Below are 21,701 nucleotides of genomic sequence, written 5' to 3'. Positions count from 1 at the left end.
GTAACTCTGTAATATGAATTAACAGAACAATAACCAGTTTCTCAGAAAGCTTCTTTCCAGATTTCATATGAGGATAATTCCTTTTTCACCATAGCCCTCTATGGGCTTCCGAATATCACTTTGCCAATTCCACAAGAACTGTCTTAGCGAAAGGATTCTTGAGGGGAAAGCTGTAACTCGGTGAGATGAATTCACAGAACACAAAGAAGTTTCTCAGAAAGCTTCTTTCTCTTTGTTATCGGAGGATATTTCCTTTGATCCTATAGTCTTCAAAGGAATCCGAAATATCTGTTCTCAGATTCCACAGAAATAAGGCTAGCAAAGAGATCCACGAAACACAGATGTAACTCTGTGAGTGGAAGTCACACATTCCAGAGCAGTTTCTCAGAAACCTTCTTTCCAGATTTCATCTGAAGATATTTCCTTTTTCACCATAGCTCTCTATGGGCTTCCAAATATCACTTTGCTAATTCCACAAGAACTGTAATAGCAAAAGGCTTCTTGAGGGGAAACCTGTATCTCTGTGAGATGATTTCACAGAACACAAAGAAGTTTCTCAGAAAGCTTCTTTCTCTTTGTTATCGGAGGATATTTCCTTTGGCCCTATAGTTTTCAAAGGGATCCGAAATATCTGTTCCCCGATTCCACAGAAATAAGGCTAGCAAAGAGATCCTGGAAATACAGATGTAACTCTGTGAGATGAATTAACAGAACACTAAGCAGTTTCTTAGAAAGCTTCTTTCCAGATTTCATCTGAGGATATTTCCTTTTTCACCATAGCCCTCTATGGGCTTCCAAATGTCACTTTGCCAATTCCACAAGAACTGTCTTAGCGAAAGACTTCTTGAGGGGAAAGGTGTAACTCTGTGAGATGATTTCACAGAACACAAAGAAGTTTCTCAGAAAGCTTCTTTCTCTTTGTTATCGGAGGATATTTCCTTTGGCCCTATTGTCTTCAAAGGGATCCGAAATATCAGTTCTCAGATTCCACAGAAAAAAGGCTAGCAAAGAGATCCACGAAATACAGATGTAACTCTGTGAGTGGAAGTCACACATCACAGAGCAGTTTCTCAGAAAGATTCTTTCCAGATTTCATCTGAGGATATTTCCTTTTTCACCATAGCCCTCTATGGGCTTCCAAATATCACTTTGCCAATTCCACAAGAACCGTCTTAGCGAAAGGCTTCTTGAAGGGAAAGATGTAACTTTGTGAGATGATTTCACAGAACACAAAGAAATTTCTCAGAAACCTTCTTTCTCTTTGTTATCCGAGGAAATTTCCTTTGGCCATATAGTCTTCAAAGAGATCCGAAATATCTGTTCTCGGATTCAACAGAAATAAGGCTAGCAAAGAGATCAACGAAATACAGATGTAACTCTGTGAGTAGAAGTCACACACCAGAGAGCAGTTTCTCAGAAAGCTTCTTTCCAGATTTCATCTGAGGATATTTCCTTTTTCACCGTAGCCCTCTATGTGCTTCCAAATATCACTTTGCCAATTCCCCAAGAAGTGTCTTAGCGAAAGGATTCTTGAGGGGAAAGCTGTAACTCTGTGAGATGATTTCACAGAACAGAAAGAAGTTTCTCAGAAAGCTTCTTTCTCTTTGTTATCGGAGGATATTTCCTTTGGCCCTATAGTCTTCAAAGGGGTCCGAAATATCTGTTCTCAGATTCCACAGAAATAAGGCTAGCAAAGAGATCCACGAAATACAGATGTATCTCTGTGAGATGAATTAACAGAACACTAAGCAGTTTCTCAGAAAGCTTCTTTCCAGATTTCATCTGAGGATATTTCCTTTTTCACCATAGTCCTCTAAGGGCTTCCAAATATCACTTTACCAATTGCAAAGGAACTGTCTTAGCGAAAGGCTTCTTGAGGGGAAAGCTGTAACTCTGTGAGATGATTTCACAGAACACAAAGAAGTTTCTCAGAAAGATTCTTTCTCTTTGTTATCGGAGGATATTTCCTTTGGCCCTATAGTCTTCAAAGGGATCCGAAATATCTGTTCTCAGATTCCACAGAAATAAGGCTAGCAGAGAGATCCACGAAATACAGATGTAACTCTGTAATATGAATTAACAGAATACTAAGCAGTTTCTCAGAAAGCTTCTTTCCAGATTTCATATGAGGATAATTCCTTTTTCACCGTAGCCCTCTATGGGCTTCCGAATATCACTTTGCCAATTCGACAAGAACTGTCTTAGCGAAAGGATTCTTGAGGGGAAAGCTGTAACTCTGTGAGATGATTTCACACAACACAAAGAAGTTTCTCAGAAAGCTTCTTTCTCTTTGTTCTCGGAGGATATTTCCTTTGGCCCTTTAGTATTCAAAGGGATCCGAAATATCTGTTATCAGATTCCACAGAAATAATGCTAGCAAAGAGATCCAGGAAATACAGATGTAACTCTGTAATATGAATTAACAGAACAATAAGCAGTTTCTCAGAAAATTTCTTTCCAGATTTCATATGAGGATAATTCCTTTTTCACCATAGCCCTCTGTGGGCTTTCGAATATCACTTTGCCAATTCCACAAGAACTGTCTTAGTGAAAGGATTCTTGAGGGGAAAGCTGTAACTCTGTGAGATGATTTCACAGAACACAAAGAAGTTTCTCAGAAAGCTTCTTTCTCTTTGTTATCGGAGGATATTTCCTTTGGCCCTATAGTCTTCAAAGGGATCCTAAATATCTGTTCTCAGATTCCACAGAAATAAGGCTAGGAAAGAGATCCACGAAACACAGATGTTACTCTGTGAGTGGAAGTCACACATTCCAGAGCAGTTTCTCAGAAACCTTCCTTCCAGATTTCATCTGAGGATATTTCCTTTTTCACCATAGCGCTATAGGGGCTTCCAAATATCACTTTGCTAATTTCACAATAACTGTCTTAGCGAACGGCTTCTTGAGGGGAAAGCTGTATCTCTCTGAGATGATTTCACAGAACACAAAGTAGTTTCTCAGAAAGCTTCTTTCTCTTTGTTATCGGAGGATATTTCCTTTGGCCCTATAGTTTTCAAAGGGATCCGAAATATCTGTTCTCCGATTCCACATAAATAAGGCTAGCAAGGAGATCCACGAAATACAGATGTAACTCTGTGAGATGAATTAACAGAACACTAAGCAGTTTGTCAGAAAGCTTCTTTCCAGATTACATCTGAGGATATTTCCTTTTTCAACATAGCCCTCTATGGGCTTCCAAATATCACTTTGCCAATTCCACAAGAACTGTCTTAGCGAAAGGCTCCCTGAGGGGAAAGCTGTAACTCTGTGAGATGATTTCACAGAACACAAAGAAGTTTCTCAGAAAGCTTCTTTCTCTTTGTTATCGGAGGATATTTCCTTTGGCCCTATTGTCTTCAAAGGGATCCGAAATATCAGTTCTCAGATTGCACAGAAAAAAGGCTAGCAAAGAGATCCACGAAATACAGATGTAACTCTGTGAGTGGAAATCACACATCACAGAGCAGTTTCTCAGAAACTTTCTTTCCAGATTTCATCTGAGGATATTTCCTTTTTCACCATAGCCCTCTATGGGCTTAAAAATGTCACTTTGCCAATTCCACAAGAACTGTCTTAGCGAAAGGCTTCTTGAGGGGAAAGCTGTAACTCTGTGAGATGATTTCACAGAACACAAAGAAGTTTCTCAGAAACCTTCTTTCTCTTTGTTATCGGAGGATATTTCCTTTGGCCCTATAGTCTTCAAAGGGATCCGAAATATCTGTTCTCAGATTCCACAGAAATAAGGCTAGCAAAGAGATCCAAGAAATACAGATGTAACTCTGTGAGTGGAAATCACACACCACAGAGCAGTTTCTCAGAAAGCTTCTTTCCAGATTTCATCTGAGGATATTTCCTTTTTCACCATAGCCCTCTTTGGGCTTCCAAACATCACTTTGCCAATTCCCCAAGAAGTGTCTTAGCGAAAGGCTTCTTGAGGGGAAAGCTGTAACTCTGTGAGATGATTTCACAGAACACAAAGAAGTTTCTCAGAAAGCTTCTTTCTCTTTGTTATCGTTGGATATTTCCTTTGGCCCTATAGTCTTCAAAGGGATCCGAAATATCTGTTCTCAGATTCCACAGAAATAAGGCTAGCAAAGAGATCCACGAAATACAGATGTAACTCTGTGAGTGGACGTCACACATCACAGAGCAGTTTCTCAGAAAGCTTCTTTCCAGATTTCATCTGAGGATATTTCCTTTTTCACCATAGCCCTCTATGGGCTTCCATATATGACTTTACCAATTCCACAAGAACTGTCTTAGCGAAAGTCTTCTTGAGGGGAAAGCTGTCACTCTGTGAGATGATTCACAGAACACAAGGAAGTTTCTCAGAAAGCTTCTTTCTCTTTGTTATCGGAGGATATTTCCTTTGAACCTATAGTCTTCAAAGGGATCCGAAATATCTGTTCTCAGATTCCACAGAAATAAGGCTAGCAAAGAGATCCACGAAATACAGATGTAACACTGCAATATGAATTAACAGGACAATAAGGAGTTTCTCAGAAAGCTTCTTTCCAGATTTCATCGGAGGATATTTCCTTTTTCACCTTAGCCCTCTATGGGCTTCCAAATATCACTTTGCCAGTTCCACAAGAACTGTCTTAGCGAAAGGCTTCTTGAGGGGAAAGCTGTAACTCTGTGAGATGTTTTCACAGAACACAAAGAAGTTTCTCAGAAAGCTTCTTTCTCTTTGTTATCGGAGGATATTTCCTTTGGCCCTATAGTCTTCAAAGGGATCCGAAATATCTGTTCTCAGATTCCACAGAAATAAGGCTAGCAAAGAGATCCACGAAATACAGATGTAACTCTGTGAGATGAATTAAGAGAACACTAAGCAGTTTCTCAGAAAGCTTCTTTCCAGATTTCATCTGAGGATATTTCCTTTTTCACCATAGCCCTCTATGGGCTTCCAAATATCACTTTGCCAAATCCACAAGAACTGTCTTAGCGAAAGGCTTCATGAGGGGAAAGCTGTAACTCTGTGAGATGATTTCACAGAACACAAAGAAGTTTCTCAGAAAGCTTCTTTCTCTTTGTTATCGGATGATATTTCCTTTGGCCCTATAGTCTTCAAAGGGATCCGAAATATCTGTTCTCAGATTCCACAGAAATATGGCTAGCAAAGAGATCCACGAAATACAGATGTAACTCTGTGAGATGAATTAACAGAACACTAAGCAGTTTCTCAGAAATCTTCTTTCCAGATTTCATATGAGGATATTTACTTTTTCACCATAGCCCTCTATGGCTTCCAAATATCACTTTGCCATTTCCACAAGAGCTCTCTTAGCGAAAGGCTTCCTGAGAGGACAGCTGTAACTCTGTGAGATGATTTCACAGAACACAAAGAAGTTTCTCAGAAAGCTTCTTTCTCTTTGTTATCGTTGGATATTTCCTTTGGCCCTATAGTCTTCAAAGGGATCCGAAATATCTGTTCTCAGATTCCACAGAAATAAGGCTAGCAAAGAGATCCACGAAATACAGATGTAACTCTGTGAGTGGACGTCACACATCACAGAGCAGTTTCTCAGAAAGCTTCTTTCCAGATTTCAACTGAGGATATTTCCTTTTTCACCATAGCCCTCTATGGGCTTCCAAATATCACTTTGCCAATTCCACAAGAACTGTCTTAGCGAAAGGCTTCTTGAGGGGAAAGATTTAACTCTGTGAGATGATTTCACCGAACACAAAGAAGTTTCTCAGAAAGCTTCTTTCTCTTTGTTATCGGAGGATATTTCCTTTGGCCCTATAGTCTTCAAAGGGATCCGAAATATCTGTTCTCCGATTCCACAGAAATAAGGCTAGCAAAGAGATCCACGAAATACAGATGTAACTCTGTGAGATGAATTAACAGAACACTAAGCAGTTTCTCAGAAAGCTTCTTTCCAGATTTCATCTGAGGATATTTCCTTTTTCACCATAGTCCTCTATGGGCTTCCAAATATCACTTTACCAATTCCACAAGTACTATCTTAGCGAAAGGCTTCTTGAGGGGAAAGCTGTAACTCTGTGAGATGATTTCACAGAACACAAAGAAGTTTCTCAGAAAGCTTCTTTCTGTTTGTTATCGGAGGATATTTCCTTTGGCCCTATAGTCTTCAAAGGGATCCGAAATATCTGTTCTCAGATTCCACAGAAATAAGGCTAGCAGAGAGATCCACGAAATACAGATGTAACTCTGGAATATGAATTAACAGAACACTAAGCAGTTTCTCAGAAAGCTTCTTTCCAGATTTCATATGAGGATAATTCCTTTTTCACCATAGCCCTCTAAGGGCTTCCGAATATCACTTTGCCAAATCCAGAAGAACTGTCTTAGCGAAAGGATTCTTGAGGGGAAAGCTGTAACTCTGTGAGATGATTTCACAGAACACAAAGAAGTTTCTCACAAAGCTTCTTTCTCTTTGTTATCGGAGAATATTTCCTTTGGCCCTTTAGTCTTCAATGGGATCCGAAATATCTGTTCTCAGATACCACAGAAATAAGGCTATCAAAGAGATCCACGAAATACAGATGTAAGTCTGTAATATGAATTGACAGAACAATAAGCAGTTTCTCAGAAAGCTTCTTTCCAGATTTCATATGAGGATAATTTCTTTTTCACCTTAGCCCTCTTTGGGCTTCCGAATATCACTTTGCCAATTCCACAAGAACTGTATTAGCGAAAGGCTTCTTGAGGGGAAAGCTGTAACTCTGTGAGATGATTTCACAGAACACAAAGAAGTTTCTCAGAAAGCTTCTTTCTCTTTGTCATGGGAGGATATTTCCTTTGGCGCTATAGTCTTCAAAGGGATCCGAAATATCTGTTCTCAGATTCCACAGAAATAAGGCTAGCAAAGAGATCCACGAAACACAGATGTAACTCTGTGAGTGGAAGTCACACATTCCAGAGCAGTTTCGCAGAAACCTTCTTTCCAGATTTCATCTGAGGATATTTCCTTTTTCACCATAGCCCTCTATGGTCTTCCAAATATCACTTTGAGAATTCCACAAGAACTGTCTTAGCGAAAGGCTTCTTGAGGGGAAAGCTGTAACTCTGTGAGATGATTTCACGGAACACAATGAAGTTTCTCAGAAAGCTTCTTCCTCTTTGTAATCGGAGGATATTTCCTTTGGCCCTACAGTCTTCAAGAGATCCGAATATCTGTTCTCAGATTCCACAGAAATAAGGCTAGCAAAGAGATCCACGAAATACAGATGTAACTCTCTGAGATGAATTTACAGAACACTAAGCAGTTTCTCAGAAATCTTCTTTCCAGATTTCATCTGAGGATATTTCCTTTTTCACCACAGCCCTCTATGAGTTTCCAAATATCACTTTGCCAATTCCACAAGAACTGTCTTAGCGAAAGGCTTCTTGAGGGGAAAGCTGTAACTCTGTGACATGATTTCACAGAACACAAAGAAGTTTCTCAGAAAGCTTCTTTCTCTTTGTTATCGGAGGATATTTCCTTTGGCCCCATAGTCTTCAAAGGGATCCGAAATATCTGTTTTCAGATTCCACAGAAATAAGGCTAGCAAAGAGATCCACGAAAGAGAGATGTAACTCTGTGAGATGAATTAACAGAACACTAAGCAGTTTCTCAGAAAGCTTCTTTCCAGATTTCATCTGAGGATATTTCCTTTTTCACCATAGCCCTCTATGGGCTTCCATATATGACTTTACCAATTCCACAAGAACTGTCTTAGCGAAAGGCTTCTTGAGGGGAAAGCTGTAACTCTGTGAGATGATTCACAGAACACAAGGAAGTTTCTCAGAAAGCTTCTTTCTCTTTGTTATCGGAGGATATTTCCTTTGACCCTATAGTCTTCAAAGGGATCCGAAATATCTGTTCTCAGATTCCACAGAAATAAGGCTAGCAAAGAGATCCACGAAATACAGATGTAACACTGCAATATGAATTAACAGAACAATAAGCAGTTTCTCAGAAAGCTTCTTTCCAGATTTCATCTGAGGATATTTCCTTTTTCATCATAGCCCTCTATGGGCTTCCAAATATCACTTTGCCAATTCCACAAGAACTGTCTTTGGAAAGGCTTCTTGAGGGGAAAGCTGTAACTCTGTGAGATGATTTCACAGAACTCAAAGAAGTTTCTCAGAAAGCCTTTTTCTCTTTGTTATCGGAGGATATTTCCTTTGGCACCATTGTCTTCAAAGGGATCCGAAATATCTGTTCTCAGATTCCACAGAAATAAGGCTAGCAAAGAGATCCACGAAATACAGATGTAACTATGTGAGTGGAAGTCACACATCACAGAGCAGTTTCTCAGAAATCTTCTTTCCAGATTTCATCGGAGGATATTTCCTTTTACACCTTAGCCCTCTATCGGCTTCCAAATATCACTTTGCCAATACCACAAGAACTGTCTTAGTGAAAGTCTTCCTGAGGGGAAAGCTGTAACTCTGTGAGATGATTTCACAGAACACAAAGAAGTTTCTCAGAAACCTTCTTTCTCTTTGTTATCGGAGGATATTTCCTTTGGCACTATAGTCTTCAATGGGATCCGAAATATCTGTTCTGAGGTTCCACAGAAATAAGGCTAGCAAAGAGATCCACGAAATACAGATGTAACCCTGTGAGATGAATTAACAGAACACTAAGAAGTTTCTCAGAAAGCTTCTTTCCAGATTTCATCTGAGGATATTTCCTTGTTCACCATAGCCCTCTATGGGCTTCCAAACATCACTTTGCCAATACCACAAGAACTGTCTTAGTGAAAGTCTTCCTGAGGGGAGAGCTGTTACTTTGTGAGATGATTTCACAGAACACCAAGATATTTCTCAGAAACCTTCTTTCCCTTTGTTATCGGAGGATATTTCCTTTGGCCCTATAGTCTTCAAAGGGATCCGAAATATCTGTTCTCAGATTCCACAGAAATAAGGCTAGCAAAGAGATCCACGAAATACAGATGTTACTCTGTGAGTGGACGTCACACATCACAGAGTAGTTTCTCAGAAAGCTTCTTTCCAGATTTCATCTGAGGATATTTCCTTTTTCACCACAGCCCTCTATGAGCTTCCAAATATCACTTTGCCAATTCCACAAGAACTGTCTTAGCGAAAGGCTTCTTGAGGGGAAAGCTGTAACTCTGTGACATGATTTCACAGAACACAAAGAAGTTTCTCAGAAAGCTTCTTTCTCTTTGTTATCAGAGGATATTTCCTTTGGCCCTATAGTCTTCAAAGGGATCCGAAATATCTGTTCTCAGATTCCACAGAAATAAGGCTAGCAAAGAGATCCACGAAATACAGATGTAACTCTGTGAGATGAATTATCAGAACACTAAGCAGTTTCTCAGAAAGCTTCTTTACAGATTTCATCTGAGGATATTTCCTTTTTCACCATAGCCCTCTATGGCTTCCGAATATCACTTTGCCATTTCCACAAGAACTCTCTTAGCGAAAGGCTTCCTGAGAGGACAGCTGTAACTCTGTGAGATGATTTCACAGAACACAAAGAAGTTTCTCAGAAAGCTTCTTTCTCTTTGTTATCGGAGGATATTTCCTTTGGCCCTATAGTCTTCAATGGGATCCGAAATATCTGTTTTCAGATTCCACAGAAATAAGGCTAGCAAAGAGATCCACGAAAGAGAGATGTAACTCTGTGAGATGAATTAACAGAACACTAAGCAGTTTCTCAGAAAGCTTCTTTCCAGATTTCATCTGAGGATATTTCCTTTTTCACCATAGCCCTCTATGGGCTTCCATATATGACTTTACCAATTCCACAAGAACTGTCTTAGCGAAAGGCTTCTTGAGGGGAAAGCTGTCACTCTGTGAGATGATTCACAGAACACAAGGAAGTTTCTCAGAAAGCTTCTTTCTCTTTGTTATCGGAGGATATTTCCTTTGACCCTATAGTCTTCAAGGGGATCCGAAATATCTGTTCTCAGATTCCACAGAAATAAGGCTAGCAAAGAGATCCACGAAATACAGATGTAACACTGCAATATGAATTAACAGAACAATAAGCAGTTTCTCAGAAAGCTTCTTTCCAGATTTCATCGGAGGATATTTCCTTTTTCACCTTAGCCCTCTATGGGCTTCCAAATATCACTTTGCCAGTTCCACAAGAACTGTCTTAGCGGAAGGCTTCTTGAGGGGAAAGCTGTAACTCTGTGAGATGATTTCACAGAACACAAAGAAGTTTCTCAGAAAGCTTCTTTCTCTTTGTTATCGGATGACAATTCCTTTGGCCCTATAGTCTTCAAAGGGATCCGAAATATCTGTTCTCAGATTCCTCAGAAATAAGGCTAGCAAAGAGATCCACGAAATACAGATGTAACTCTGTGAGATGAATTAACAGAACACTAAGCAGTTTCTCAGAAATCTTCTTTCCAGATTTCATCTAAGGATATTTCCTTTTTCACCATAGCCCTCTATGGCTTCCGAATATCACTTTGCCATTTCCACCAGAACTCTCTTAGCGAAAGGCTTCCTGAGAGGAAAGCTGTAACTCTGTGAGATGATTTCACAGAACACAAAGAAGTTTCTCAGAAAGCTTCTTTCTCTTTGTTATCGGAGGATATTTCCTTTGGCCCTATAGTCTTCAATGGGATCCGAAATATCTGTTTTCAGATTCCACAGAAATTAGGCTAGCAAAGAGATCCACGAGAGAGAGATGTAACTCTGTGAGATGAATTAACAGAACACTAAGCAGTTTCTCAGAAAGCTTCTTTCCAGATTTCATCTGAGGATATTTCCTTTTTCACCATAGCCCTCTATGGGCTTCCAAATATGACTTTACCAATTCCACACGAACTGTCTTAGCGAAAGGCTTCTTGAGGGGAAAGCTGTCACTCTGTGAGATGATTCACAGAACACAAGGAAGTTTCTCAGAAAGCTTCTTTCTCTTTGTTATCGGAGGATATTTCCTTTGGCCCTATAGTCTTCAAAGGGATTCGAAATATCTGTTCTCAGATTCCACAGAAATAAGGCTAGCAAAGAGATCCATGAAATACAGATGTAACACTGCAATATGAATTAACAGAACAATAAGCAGTTTCTCAGAAAGCTTCTTTCCAGATTTCATCTGAGGATATTTCCTTTTTCATCATAGCCCTCTGTGGGCTTCCAAATATCACTTTGCAAATTCCACAAGAACTGTCTTTCCGAAAGGCTTCTTGAGGGGAAAGCTGTAACTCTGTGAGATGATTTCACAGAACACAAAGAAGTTTCTCAGAAAGCTTTTTTCTCTTTGTTATCGGAGGATATTTCCTTTGGCCCTATTGTCTTCAAAGGGATCCGAAATATCTGTTCTCAGATTCCACAGAAATAAGGCTAGCAAAGAGATCCACGAAATACAGATGTAACTCTTTGAGTGGAAGTCACACATCACAGAGCAGTTTCTCAGAAAGCTTCTTTCCAGATTTCATCGGAGGATATTTCCTTTTTCACCTTAGCCCTCTATGGGCTTCCAAATATCACTTTGCCAATTCCACAAGAACTGTCTTAGCGAAAGGCTTCTTGAGGGGAAAGCTGTAACTCTGTGAGATGTTTTCACAGAACACAAAGAAGTTTCTCAGAAAGCTTCTTTCTCTTTGTTATCGGAGGATATTTCCTTTGGCCCTATAGTCTTCAAAGGGACCCGAAATATCTGTTCTCCGATTCCACAGAAATAAGGCTAGCAAAGAGATCCTCGAAATACAGATGTAACCCTGTGAGATGAATTAACAGAACACTAAGCAGTTTCTCAGAAAGCTTCTTTCCAGATTTCATCTGAGGATATTTCCTTTTTCACCATAGCCCTCTATGGGCTTCCAAATGTCACTTTGCCAATTCCACAAGAACTGTGTTAGCGAAAGGCTTCTTGAGGGGAAAGCTGTAACTCTGTGAGATGATTTCACAGATCACAAAGAAGTTTCTCAGAAAGCTTGTTTCTCTTTGTTATCGGAGGATATTTCCTTTGGCCCTATTGTCTTCAAAGGGATCCGAAATATCAGTTCTCAGATTCCACAGAAAAAAGGCTAGCAAAGAGATCCACGAAATACAGATGTAACTCTGTGAGTGGAAGTCACACATCACAGAGCAGTTTCTCAGAAAGCTTCTTTCCAGATTTCATCTGAGTATATTTCCTTTTTCACCATAGCCCTCTATGGGCTTCCAAATATCACTTTGCCAATTACACAAGAACTGTCTAAGCGAAAGGCTTCTTGAGGGGAAAGCTGTAACTCTGTGAGATGATTTCACAGAACACAATGAAGTTTCTCAGAAAGCTTCTTTCTCTTTGTAATCGGAGGATATTTCCTTTGGCCCTACAGTCTTCAAGAGATCCGAATATCTGTTCTCAGATTCCACAGAAATAAGGCTAGCAAAGAGATCCACGAAATACAGATGTAACTCTCTGAGATGAATTAACAGAACACTAAGCAGTTTCTCAGAAAGCTTCTTTCCAGATTTCATCTGAGGATATTTCCTTTTTCACCACAGCCCTCTATGAGTTTCCAAATATCACTTTGCCAATTCCACAAGAACTGTCTTTGCGAAAGGCTTCTTGAGGGGAAAGCTGTAACTCTGTGACATGATTTCACAGAACACAAAGAAGTTTCTCAGAAAGCTTCTTTCTCTTTGTTATCGGAGGATATTTCCTTTGGCCCCATAGTCTTCAAAGGGATCCGAAATATCTGTTTTCAGATTCCACAGAAATAAGGCTAGCAAAGAGATCCACGAAAGAGAGATGTAACTCTGTGAGATGAATTAACAGAACACTAAGCAGTTTCTCAGAAAGCTTCTTTCCAGATTTCATCTGAGGATATTTCCTTTTTCACCATAGCCCTCTATGGGCTTCCATATATGACTTTACCAATTCCACAAGAACTGTCTTAGCGAAAGGCTTCTTGAGGGGAAAGCTGTCACTCTGTGAGATGATTCACAGAACACAAGGAAGTTTCTCAGAAAGCTTCTTTCTCTTTGTTATCGGAGGATATTTCCTTTGACCCTATAGTCTTCAAAGGGATTCGAAATATCTGTTCTCAGATTCCACAGAAATAAGGCTAGCAAAGAGATCCACGAAATACAGATGTAACACTGCAATATGAATTAACAGAACAATAAGCAGTTTCTCAGAAAGCTTCTTTCCAGATTTCATGTGAGGATATTTCCTTTTTCATCATAGCCCTCTATGGGCTTCCAAATATCACTTTGCCAATTCCACAAGAACTGTCTTTGGAAAGGCTTCTTGAGGGGAAAGCTGTAACTCTGTGAGATGATTTCACAGAACTCAAAGAAGTTTCTCAGAAAGCCTTTTTCTCTTTGTTATCGGAGGATATTTCCTTTGGCACCATTGTCTTCAAAGGGATCCGAAATATCTGTTCTCACATTCCACAGAAATAAGGCTAGCAAAGAGATCCACGAAATACAGATGTAACTATGTGAGTGGAAGTCACACATCACAGAGCAGTTTCTCAGAAAGCTTCTTTCCAGATTTCATCGGAGGATATTTCCTTTTACACCTTAGCCCTCTATGGGCTTCCAAATATCACTTTGCCAATACCACAAGAACTGTCTTAGTGAAAGTCTTCCTGAGGGGAAAGCTGTAACTCTGTGAGATGATTTCACAGAACACAAAGAAGTTTCTCAGAAACCTTCTTTCTCTTTGTTATCGGAGGATATTTCCTTTGGCACTATAGTCTTCAATGGGATCCGAAATATCTGTTCTGAGGTTCCACAGAAATAAGGCTAGCAAAGAGATCCACGAAATACAGATGTAACCCTGTGAGATGAATTAACAGAACACTAAGAAGTTTCTCAGAAAGCTTCTTTCCAGATTTCATCTGAGGATATTTCCTTGTTCACCATAGCCCTCTATGGGCTTCCAAACATCACTTTGCCAATACCACAAGAACTGTCTTAGTGAAAGTCTTCCTGAGGGGAGAGCTGTTACTTTGTGAGATGATTTCACAGAACACCAAGAAATTTCTCAGAAACCTTCTTTCCCTTTGTTATCGGAGGATATTTCCTTTGGCCCTATAGTCTTCAAAGGGATCCGAAATATCTGTTCTCAGATTTCACAGAAATAAGGCTAGCAAAGAGATCCACGAAATACAGATGTTACTCTGTGAGTGGACGTCACACATCACAGAGTAGTTTCTCAGAAAGCTTCTTTCCAGATTTCATCTGAGGATATTTCCTTTTTCACCACAGCCCTCTATGAGCTTCCAAATATCACTTTGCCAATTCCACAAGAACTGTCTTAGCGAAAGGCTTCTTGAGGGGAAAGCTGTAACTCTGTGACATGATTTCACAGAACACAAAGAAGTTTCTCAGAAAGCTTCTTTCTCTTTGTTATCAGAGGATATTTCCTTTGGCCCTATAGTCTTCAAAGGGATCCGAAATATCTGTTCTCAGATTCCACAGAAATAAGGCTAGCAAAGAGATCCACGAAATACAGATGTAACTCTGTGAGATGAATTATCAGAACACTAAGCAGTTTCTCAGAAAGCTTCTTTACAGATTTCATCTGAGGATATTTCCTTTTTCACCATAGCCCTCTATGGCTTCCGAATATCACTTTGCCATTTCCACAAGAACTCTCTTAGCGAAAGGCTTCCTGAGAGGACAGCTGTAACTCTGTGAGATGATTTCACAGAACACAAAGAAGTTTCTCAGAAAGCTTCTTTCTCTTTGTTATCGGAGGATATTTCCTTTGGCCCTATAGTCTTCAATGGGATCCGAAATATCTGTTTTCAGATTCCACAGAAATAAGGCTAGCAAAGAGATCCACGAAAGAGAGATGTAACTCTGTGAGATGAATTAACAGAACACTAAGCAGTTTCTCAGAAAGCTTCTTTCCAGATTTCATCTGAGGATATTTCCTTTTTCACCATAGCCCTCTATGGGCTTCCATATATGACTTTACCAATTCCACAAGAACTGTCTTAGCGAAAGGCTTCTTGAGGGGAAAGCTGTCACTCTGTGAGATGATTCACAGAACACAAGGAAGTTTCTCAGAAAGCTTCTTTCTCTTTGTTATCGGAGGATATTTCCTTTGACCCTATAGTCTTCAAGGGGATCCGAAATATCTGTTCTCAGATTCCACAGAAATAAGGCTAGCAAAGAGATCCACGAAATACAGATGTAACACTGCAATATGAATTAACAGAACAATAAGCAGTTTCTCAGAAAGCTTCTTTCCAGATTTCATCGGAGGATATTTCCTTTTTCACCTTAGCCCTCTATGGGCTTCCAAATATCACTTTGCCAGTTCCACAAGAACTGTCTTAGCGGAAGGCTTCTTGAGGGGAAAGCTGTAACTCTGTGAGATGATTTCACAGAACACAAAGAAGTTTCTCAGAAAGCTTCTTTCTCTTTGTTATCGGATGACAATTCCTTTGGCCCTATAGTCTTCAAAGGGATCCGAAATATCTGTTCTCAGATTCCTCAGAAATAAGGCTAGCAAAGAGATCCACGAAATACAGATGTAACTCTGTGAGATGAATTAACAGAACACTAAGCAGTTTCTCAGAAATCTTCTTTCCAGATTTCATCTAAGGATATTTCCTTTTTCACCATAGCCCTCTATGGCTTCCGAATATCACTTTGCCATTTCCACCAGAACTCTCTTAGCGAAAGGCTTCCTGAGAGGAAAGCTGTAACTCTGTGAGATGATTTCACAGAACACAAAGAAGTTTCTCAGAAAGCTTCTTTCTCTTTGTTATCGGAGGATATTTCCTTTGGCCCTATAGTCTTCAATGGGATCCGAAATATCTGTTTTCAGATTCCACAGAAATTAGGCTAGCAAAGAGATCCACGAGAGAGAGATGTAACTCTGTGAGATGAATTAACAGAACACTAAGCAGTTTCTCAGAAAGCTTCTTTCCAGATTTCATCTGAGGATATTTCCTTTTTCACCATAGCCCTCTATGGGCTTCCAAATATGACTTTACCAATTCCACACGAACTGTCTTAGCGAAAGGCTTCTTGAGGGGAAAGCTGTCACTCTGTGAGATGATTCACAGAACACAAGGAAGTTTCTCAGAAAGCTTCTTTCTCTTTGTTATCGGAGGATATTTCCTTTGGCCCTATAGTCTTCAAAGGGATTCGAAATATCTGTTCTCAGATTCCACAGAAATAAGGCTAGCAAAGAGATCCATGAAATACAGATGTAACACTGCAATATGAATTAACAGAACAATAAGCAGTTTCTCAGAAAGCTTCTTTCCAGATTTCATCTGAGGATATTTCCTTTTTCATCATAGCCCTCTGTGGGCTTCCGAATATCACTTTGCAAATTCCACAAGAACTGTCTTTCCGAAAGGCTTCTTGAGGGGAAAGCTGTAACTCTGTGAGATGATTTCACAGAACACAAAGAAGTTTCTCAGAAAGCTTCTTTCTGTTTGTTATCGGAGGATATTTCCTTTGGCCCTATAGTCTTCAAAGGGATCCGAAATATCTGTTCTCTGATTCCACAGAAAAAAGGCTGGCAAAGAGATCCAAGAAATACAGATGTATCTCTGTGAATGGAAGTCACACATCACAGAGCAGTTTCTCAGAAAGCTTCTTTCCAGATTTCATCTGAGGATATTTCCTTTTTCACCATAGCCCTCTATGGGCTTCCAAATATCACTTTGCCAATTCCACAAGAAGTGTCTTAGCGAAAGGCTTCTTGAAGAGAAAGCTGTAACTCTGTGAGATGATTTCACGGAATACAAAGAAGTTTCTCAGAAAGCTTCTTTCTCTTTGTTATCGGAGGATATTTCCTTTGGCCCTATAGTCTTCAAAGGGATCCGAAATATCTGTTCTCAGATTCCACAGAAATAAGGCTAGCAAAGAGATCCACGAAATACACGTGTAACTCTGTGAGTGAAAGTCACACATCACAGAGCAGTTTCTCAGAAATCTGCTTCCCAGATTTCATCTGAGGATATTTCCTTTTTCACCATAGCCCTCTATGGGCTTCCAAATATCACTTTGCCAGTTCCACAGGAACTGTCTTAGCGAAAGGCTTCTTTAGGGGAAAGCTGTAACTCTGTGAGATGATTTCACAGAACACAAAGAAGTTTCTCAGAAAGCTTCTTTCTCTTTGTTATCGGAGGATATTTCCTTTGGCACTTTAGTCTTCAAAGGGATCCGAAATATCTGTTCTCATATTCCACAGAAATAAGGCTGGCAAAGAGATCCACGAAACACAGATGTAACTCTGTGAGAGGAAGTCACACATCACAGAGCAGTTTCTCAGAAAGCTTCTTTCCAGATTTCATCTGAGGATATTTCCTTTTTCACAATAGCCCTCTAAGGGCTTCCAAATATCACTTTTCCAATTCCACAAAAACTGTCTTAGCGAAAGGCTTCTTGAGGGGAAAAGTGTAACTCTGTGAGATGATTTCACAGAACACAAAGAAGTTTCTCAGAAAGCTTCTTTCTCTTTGTTATCGGATGACAATTCCTTTGGCCCTATAGTCTTCAAAGGGATCCGAAATATCTGTTCTCAGATTCCTCAGAAATAAGGCTAGCAAAGAGATCCACGAAATACAGATGTAACTCTGTGAGATGAATTAACAGAACACTAAGCAGTTTCTCAGAAATCTTCTTTCCAGATTTCATCTAAGGATATTTCCTTTTTCACCATAGCCCTCTATGGCTTCCGAATATCACTTTGCCATTTCCACCAGAACTCTCTTAGCGAAAGGCTTCCTGAGAGGAAAGCTGTAACTCTGTGAGATGATTTCACAGAACACAAAGAAGTTTCTCAGAAAGCTTCTTTCTCTTTGTTATCGGAGGATATTTCCTTTGGCCCTATAGTCTTCAATGGGATCCGAAATATCTGTTTTCAGATTCCACAGAAATTAGGCTAGCAAAGAGATCCACGAGAGAGAGATGTAACTCTGTGAGATGAATTAACAGAACACTAAGCAGTTTCTCAGAAAGCTTCTTTCCAGATTTCATCTGAGGATATTTCCTTTTTCACCATAGCCCTCTATGGGCTTCCAAATATGACTTTACCAATTCCACACGAACTGTCTTAGCGAAAGGCTTCTTGAGGGGAAAGCTGTCACTCTGTGAGATGATTCACAGAACACAAGGAAGTTTCTCAGAAAGCTTCTTTCTCTTTGTTATCGGAGGATATTTCCTTTGGCCCTATAGTCTTCAAAGGGATTCGAAATATCTGTTCTCAGATTCCACAGAAATAAGGCTAGCAAAGAGATCCATGAAATACAGATGTAACACTGCAATATGAATTAACAGAACAATAAGCAGTTTCTCAGAAAGCTTCTTTCCAGATTTCATCTGAGGATATTTCCTTTTTCATCATAGCCCTCTGTGGGCTTCCGAATATCACTTTGCAAATTCCACAAGAACTGTCTTTCCGAAAGGCTTCTTGAGGGGAAAGCTGTAACTCTGTGAGATGATTTCACAGAACACAAAGAAGTTTCTCAGAAAGCTTCTTTCTGTTTGTTATCGGAGGATATTTCCTTTGGCCCTATAGTCTTCAAAGGGATCCGAAATATCTGTTCTCTGATTCCACAGAAAAAAGGCTGGCAAAGAGATCCAAGAAATACAGATGTATCTCTGTGAATGGAAGTCACACATCACAGAGCAGTTTCTCAGAAAGCTTCTTTCCAGATTTCATCTGAGGATATTTCCTTTTTCACCATAGCCCTCTATGGGCTTCCAAATATCACTTTGCCAATTCCACAAGAAGTGTCTTAGCGAAAGGCTTCTTGAAGAGAAAGCTGTAACTCTGTGAGATGATTTCACGGAATACAAAGAAGTTTCTCAGAAAGCTTCTTTCTCTTTGTTATCGGAGGATATTTCCTTTGGCCCTATAGTCTTCAAAGGGATCCGAAATATCTGTTCTCAGATTCCACAGAAATAAGGCTAGCAAAGAGATCCACGAAATACACGTGTAACTCTGTGAGTGAAAGTCACACATCACAGAGCAGTTTCTCAGAAATCTGCTTCCCAGATTTCATCTGAGGATATTTCCTTTTTCACCATAGCCCTCTATGGGCTTCCAAATATCACTTTGCCAGTTCCACAGGAACTGTCTTAGCGAAAGGCTTCTTTAGGGGAAAGCTGTAACTCTGTGAGATGATTTCACAGAACACAAAGAAGTTTCTCAGAAAGCTTCTTTCTCTTTGTTATCGGAGGATATTTCCTTTGGCACTTTAGTCTTCAAAGGGATCCGAAATATCTGTTCTCATATTCCACAGAAATAAGGCTGGCAAAGAGATCCACGAAACACAGTTGTAACTCTGTGAGAGGAAGTCACACATCACAGAGCAGTTTCTCAGAAAGCTTCTTTCCAGATTTCATCTGAGGATATTTCCTTTTTCACAATAGCCCTCTAAGGGCTTCCAAATATCACTTTTCCAATTCCACAAAAACTGTCTTAGCGAAAGGCTTCTTGAGGGGAAAAGTGTAACTCTGTGAGATGATTTCACAGAACACAAAGAAGTTTCTCAGAAAGCTTCTTTTTCTTTGTTATCGGAGGATATTTCCTTTGGCCCTATAATCATCAATGGGATCCGAAATATCTGTTCTCAGATTCCACAGAAATAAGGCTAGCAAAGAGATCCACGAAATACAGATGTAACTCTGTGAGATGAATTAACAGAACACTAAGCAGTTTCTCAGAAAGCTTCTTTCCAGATTTCATCTGAGGATATTTCCTTTTTCACCATAGCCCTCTATGGGCTTCCAAATGTCACTTTGCCAATTCCACAAGAACTGTCTTAACGAAAGGCTTCCTGAGGGGAAAGTTGTAACTCTGTGAGATGATTACACAGAACACAAAGAAGTTTCTCAGAAAGCTTCTTTCTCTTTGTTATCGGAGGATATTTCCTTTGGCCCTATAGTCTTCAAAGGGTTCCGAAATATCTGTTCTCAGATTCGACAGAAATAAGGCTAGCAAAGAGATCCACGAAATACAGATGTAACTCTGTGAGTGGAAGTCACACACCACAGAGCAGTTTCTCAGAAAGCTTCTTTCCAGATTTCATCTGAGGATATTTCCTTTTTCACCATAGCCCTCTATGGGCTTCCAAATATCACTTTGCCAATTCCACAAGAACTGTCTTATCGAAAGGCTTCTTGAGGGGGATGGTGTACTTCTGTGAGATGATTTCACGGAACACAAAGAGGTTTCTCCGAAAGCTTCTTTCTCTTTGTTATCGGAGGATATTTCCTTTGGCCCTATAGTCTCCAAAGGGATCCGAAATATCTGTTCTCAGATTCCACAGAAATAAGGCTAGCAAAGAGATCCACGAAATACAGATGTAACTCTGTGAGATGAATTAACAGAACACTAAGCAGTTTCTCAGAAAACTTCTTTCCAGATTTCATCTGAGGATATTTCCTTTTTCAGAATAGCCCTCTATGGGCTTCAAAATATCACTTTGCCAATTCCACAAGAACTGTCTTAGCGAAAGGCTTCTTGAGGGGAAAGCTGTAACTCTGTGAGATGATTTCACAAAACAAAAAGTAGTTTCTTAGAAAGCTTCTTTCTCTTTGTTATCGGAGGATATTTCCTTTGGCCCTATAGTTTTCAAAGGGATCCCAAATATCTGTTCTCAGATTCCACAGAAATGAGGCTAGCAAAGTGATCCACGAAATGCAGATGTAACTCTGTGAGTGGAAGTTACACAACACAGAGCAGTTTCTCAGAAATCTTCTTTCCAGATTTCATCTGAGGATATTTCCTTTTTCACCATACCCCTCTATGGGCTTCCCAATATCACTTTGCCAATTCCACAAGAACTGTCTTAGCGAAAGGCTTCTTGAGGAGAAAGCTGTAACTCTGTGAGATGATTTCAAAGAGCACCAAGAAGTTTCTCAGAAAGCTTCTTTCTCTTTGTTATCGGATGATATTGCCTTTGGCCCTATAGTCTTCAAAGGGATCCGAAGTATCTGTTCTGAGATTCCACAGAAATAAGGCTAGCAAAGAGATCCACGAAATACAGATGTAACTCTGTGAGATGAATTAACAGAACACTAAGCAGTTTCTCAGAAACCTTCTTTCCAGATTTCATCTGAGGATATTTCCTTTTTCACCATAGCCCTCTATGGGCTTCCAAATATCACTTTGCCAATTCCACAAGAACTGTCTTAGCGAAAGGCTTCTTGAGGGGAAAGCTGTAACTCTGTGAGATGATTTCACAGAACACAAAGAAGTTTCTAAGAAAGCTTCTTTCTCTTTGTTATTGGAACATATTTCCTTTGGCCCTTTAGTCTTCAAAGGGATCCGAAATATCTGTTCTCAGATTCCACAGACATAAGGTTAGCAAAGAGATCCACGAAACACAGATGTAACTCTGTGAGTGGAAGTCACACATCACAGAGCAGTTTCTCAGAAAGCTTCTTTCCAGATTTCGTCTGAGGATATTTCCTTTTACACCATAGCCCTCTATGGGCTTCCAAATATCACTTTGCCAATTCCACAAGAACTGTCTTAGCGAAAGGCTTCTTGAGGGGAAAGCTGTAACTCTGTGAGATGATTTCACAGAACACAAAGAAGTTTCTCAGAAAGCTTCTTTTTCTTTGTTATCGGAGGACATTTCCTTTGGCCCTATAATCTTCAAAGGGGTCCGAAATATCTGTTCTCAGGTTCCACAGAAATAAGGCTAGCAAAGAGATCCACGAAATACAGATGAAACTTTGTGAGATGAATTAACAGAACACTAAGCAGTTTCTCAGAAAGCTTCTTTCCAGATTTCATCTGAGGATATTTCCTTTTTCACCATAGCCCTCTATGGGCTTCCAA

This window comes from Macaca nemestrina, chromosome X, assembly GCF_043159975.1.
Source record: "Macaca nemestrina isolate mMacNem1 chromosome X, mMacNem.hap1, whole genome shotgun sequence".
Taxonomy (NCBI): domain Eukaryota; kingdom Metazoa; phylum Chordata; class Mammalia; order Primates; family Cercopithecidae; genus Macaca; species Macaca nemestrina.
This window is presented reverse-complemented; position numbering follows the sequence as displayed.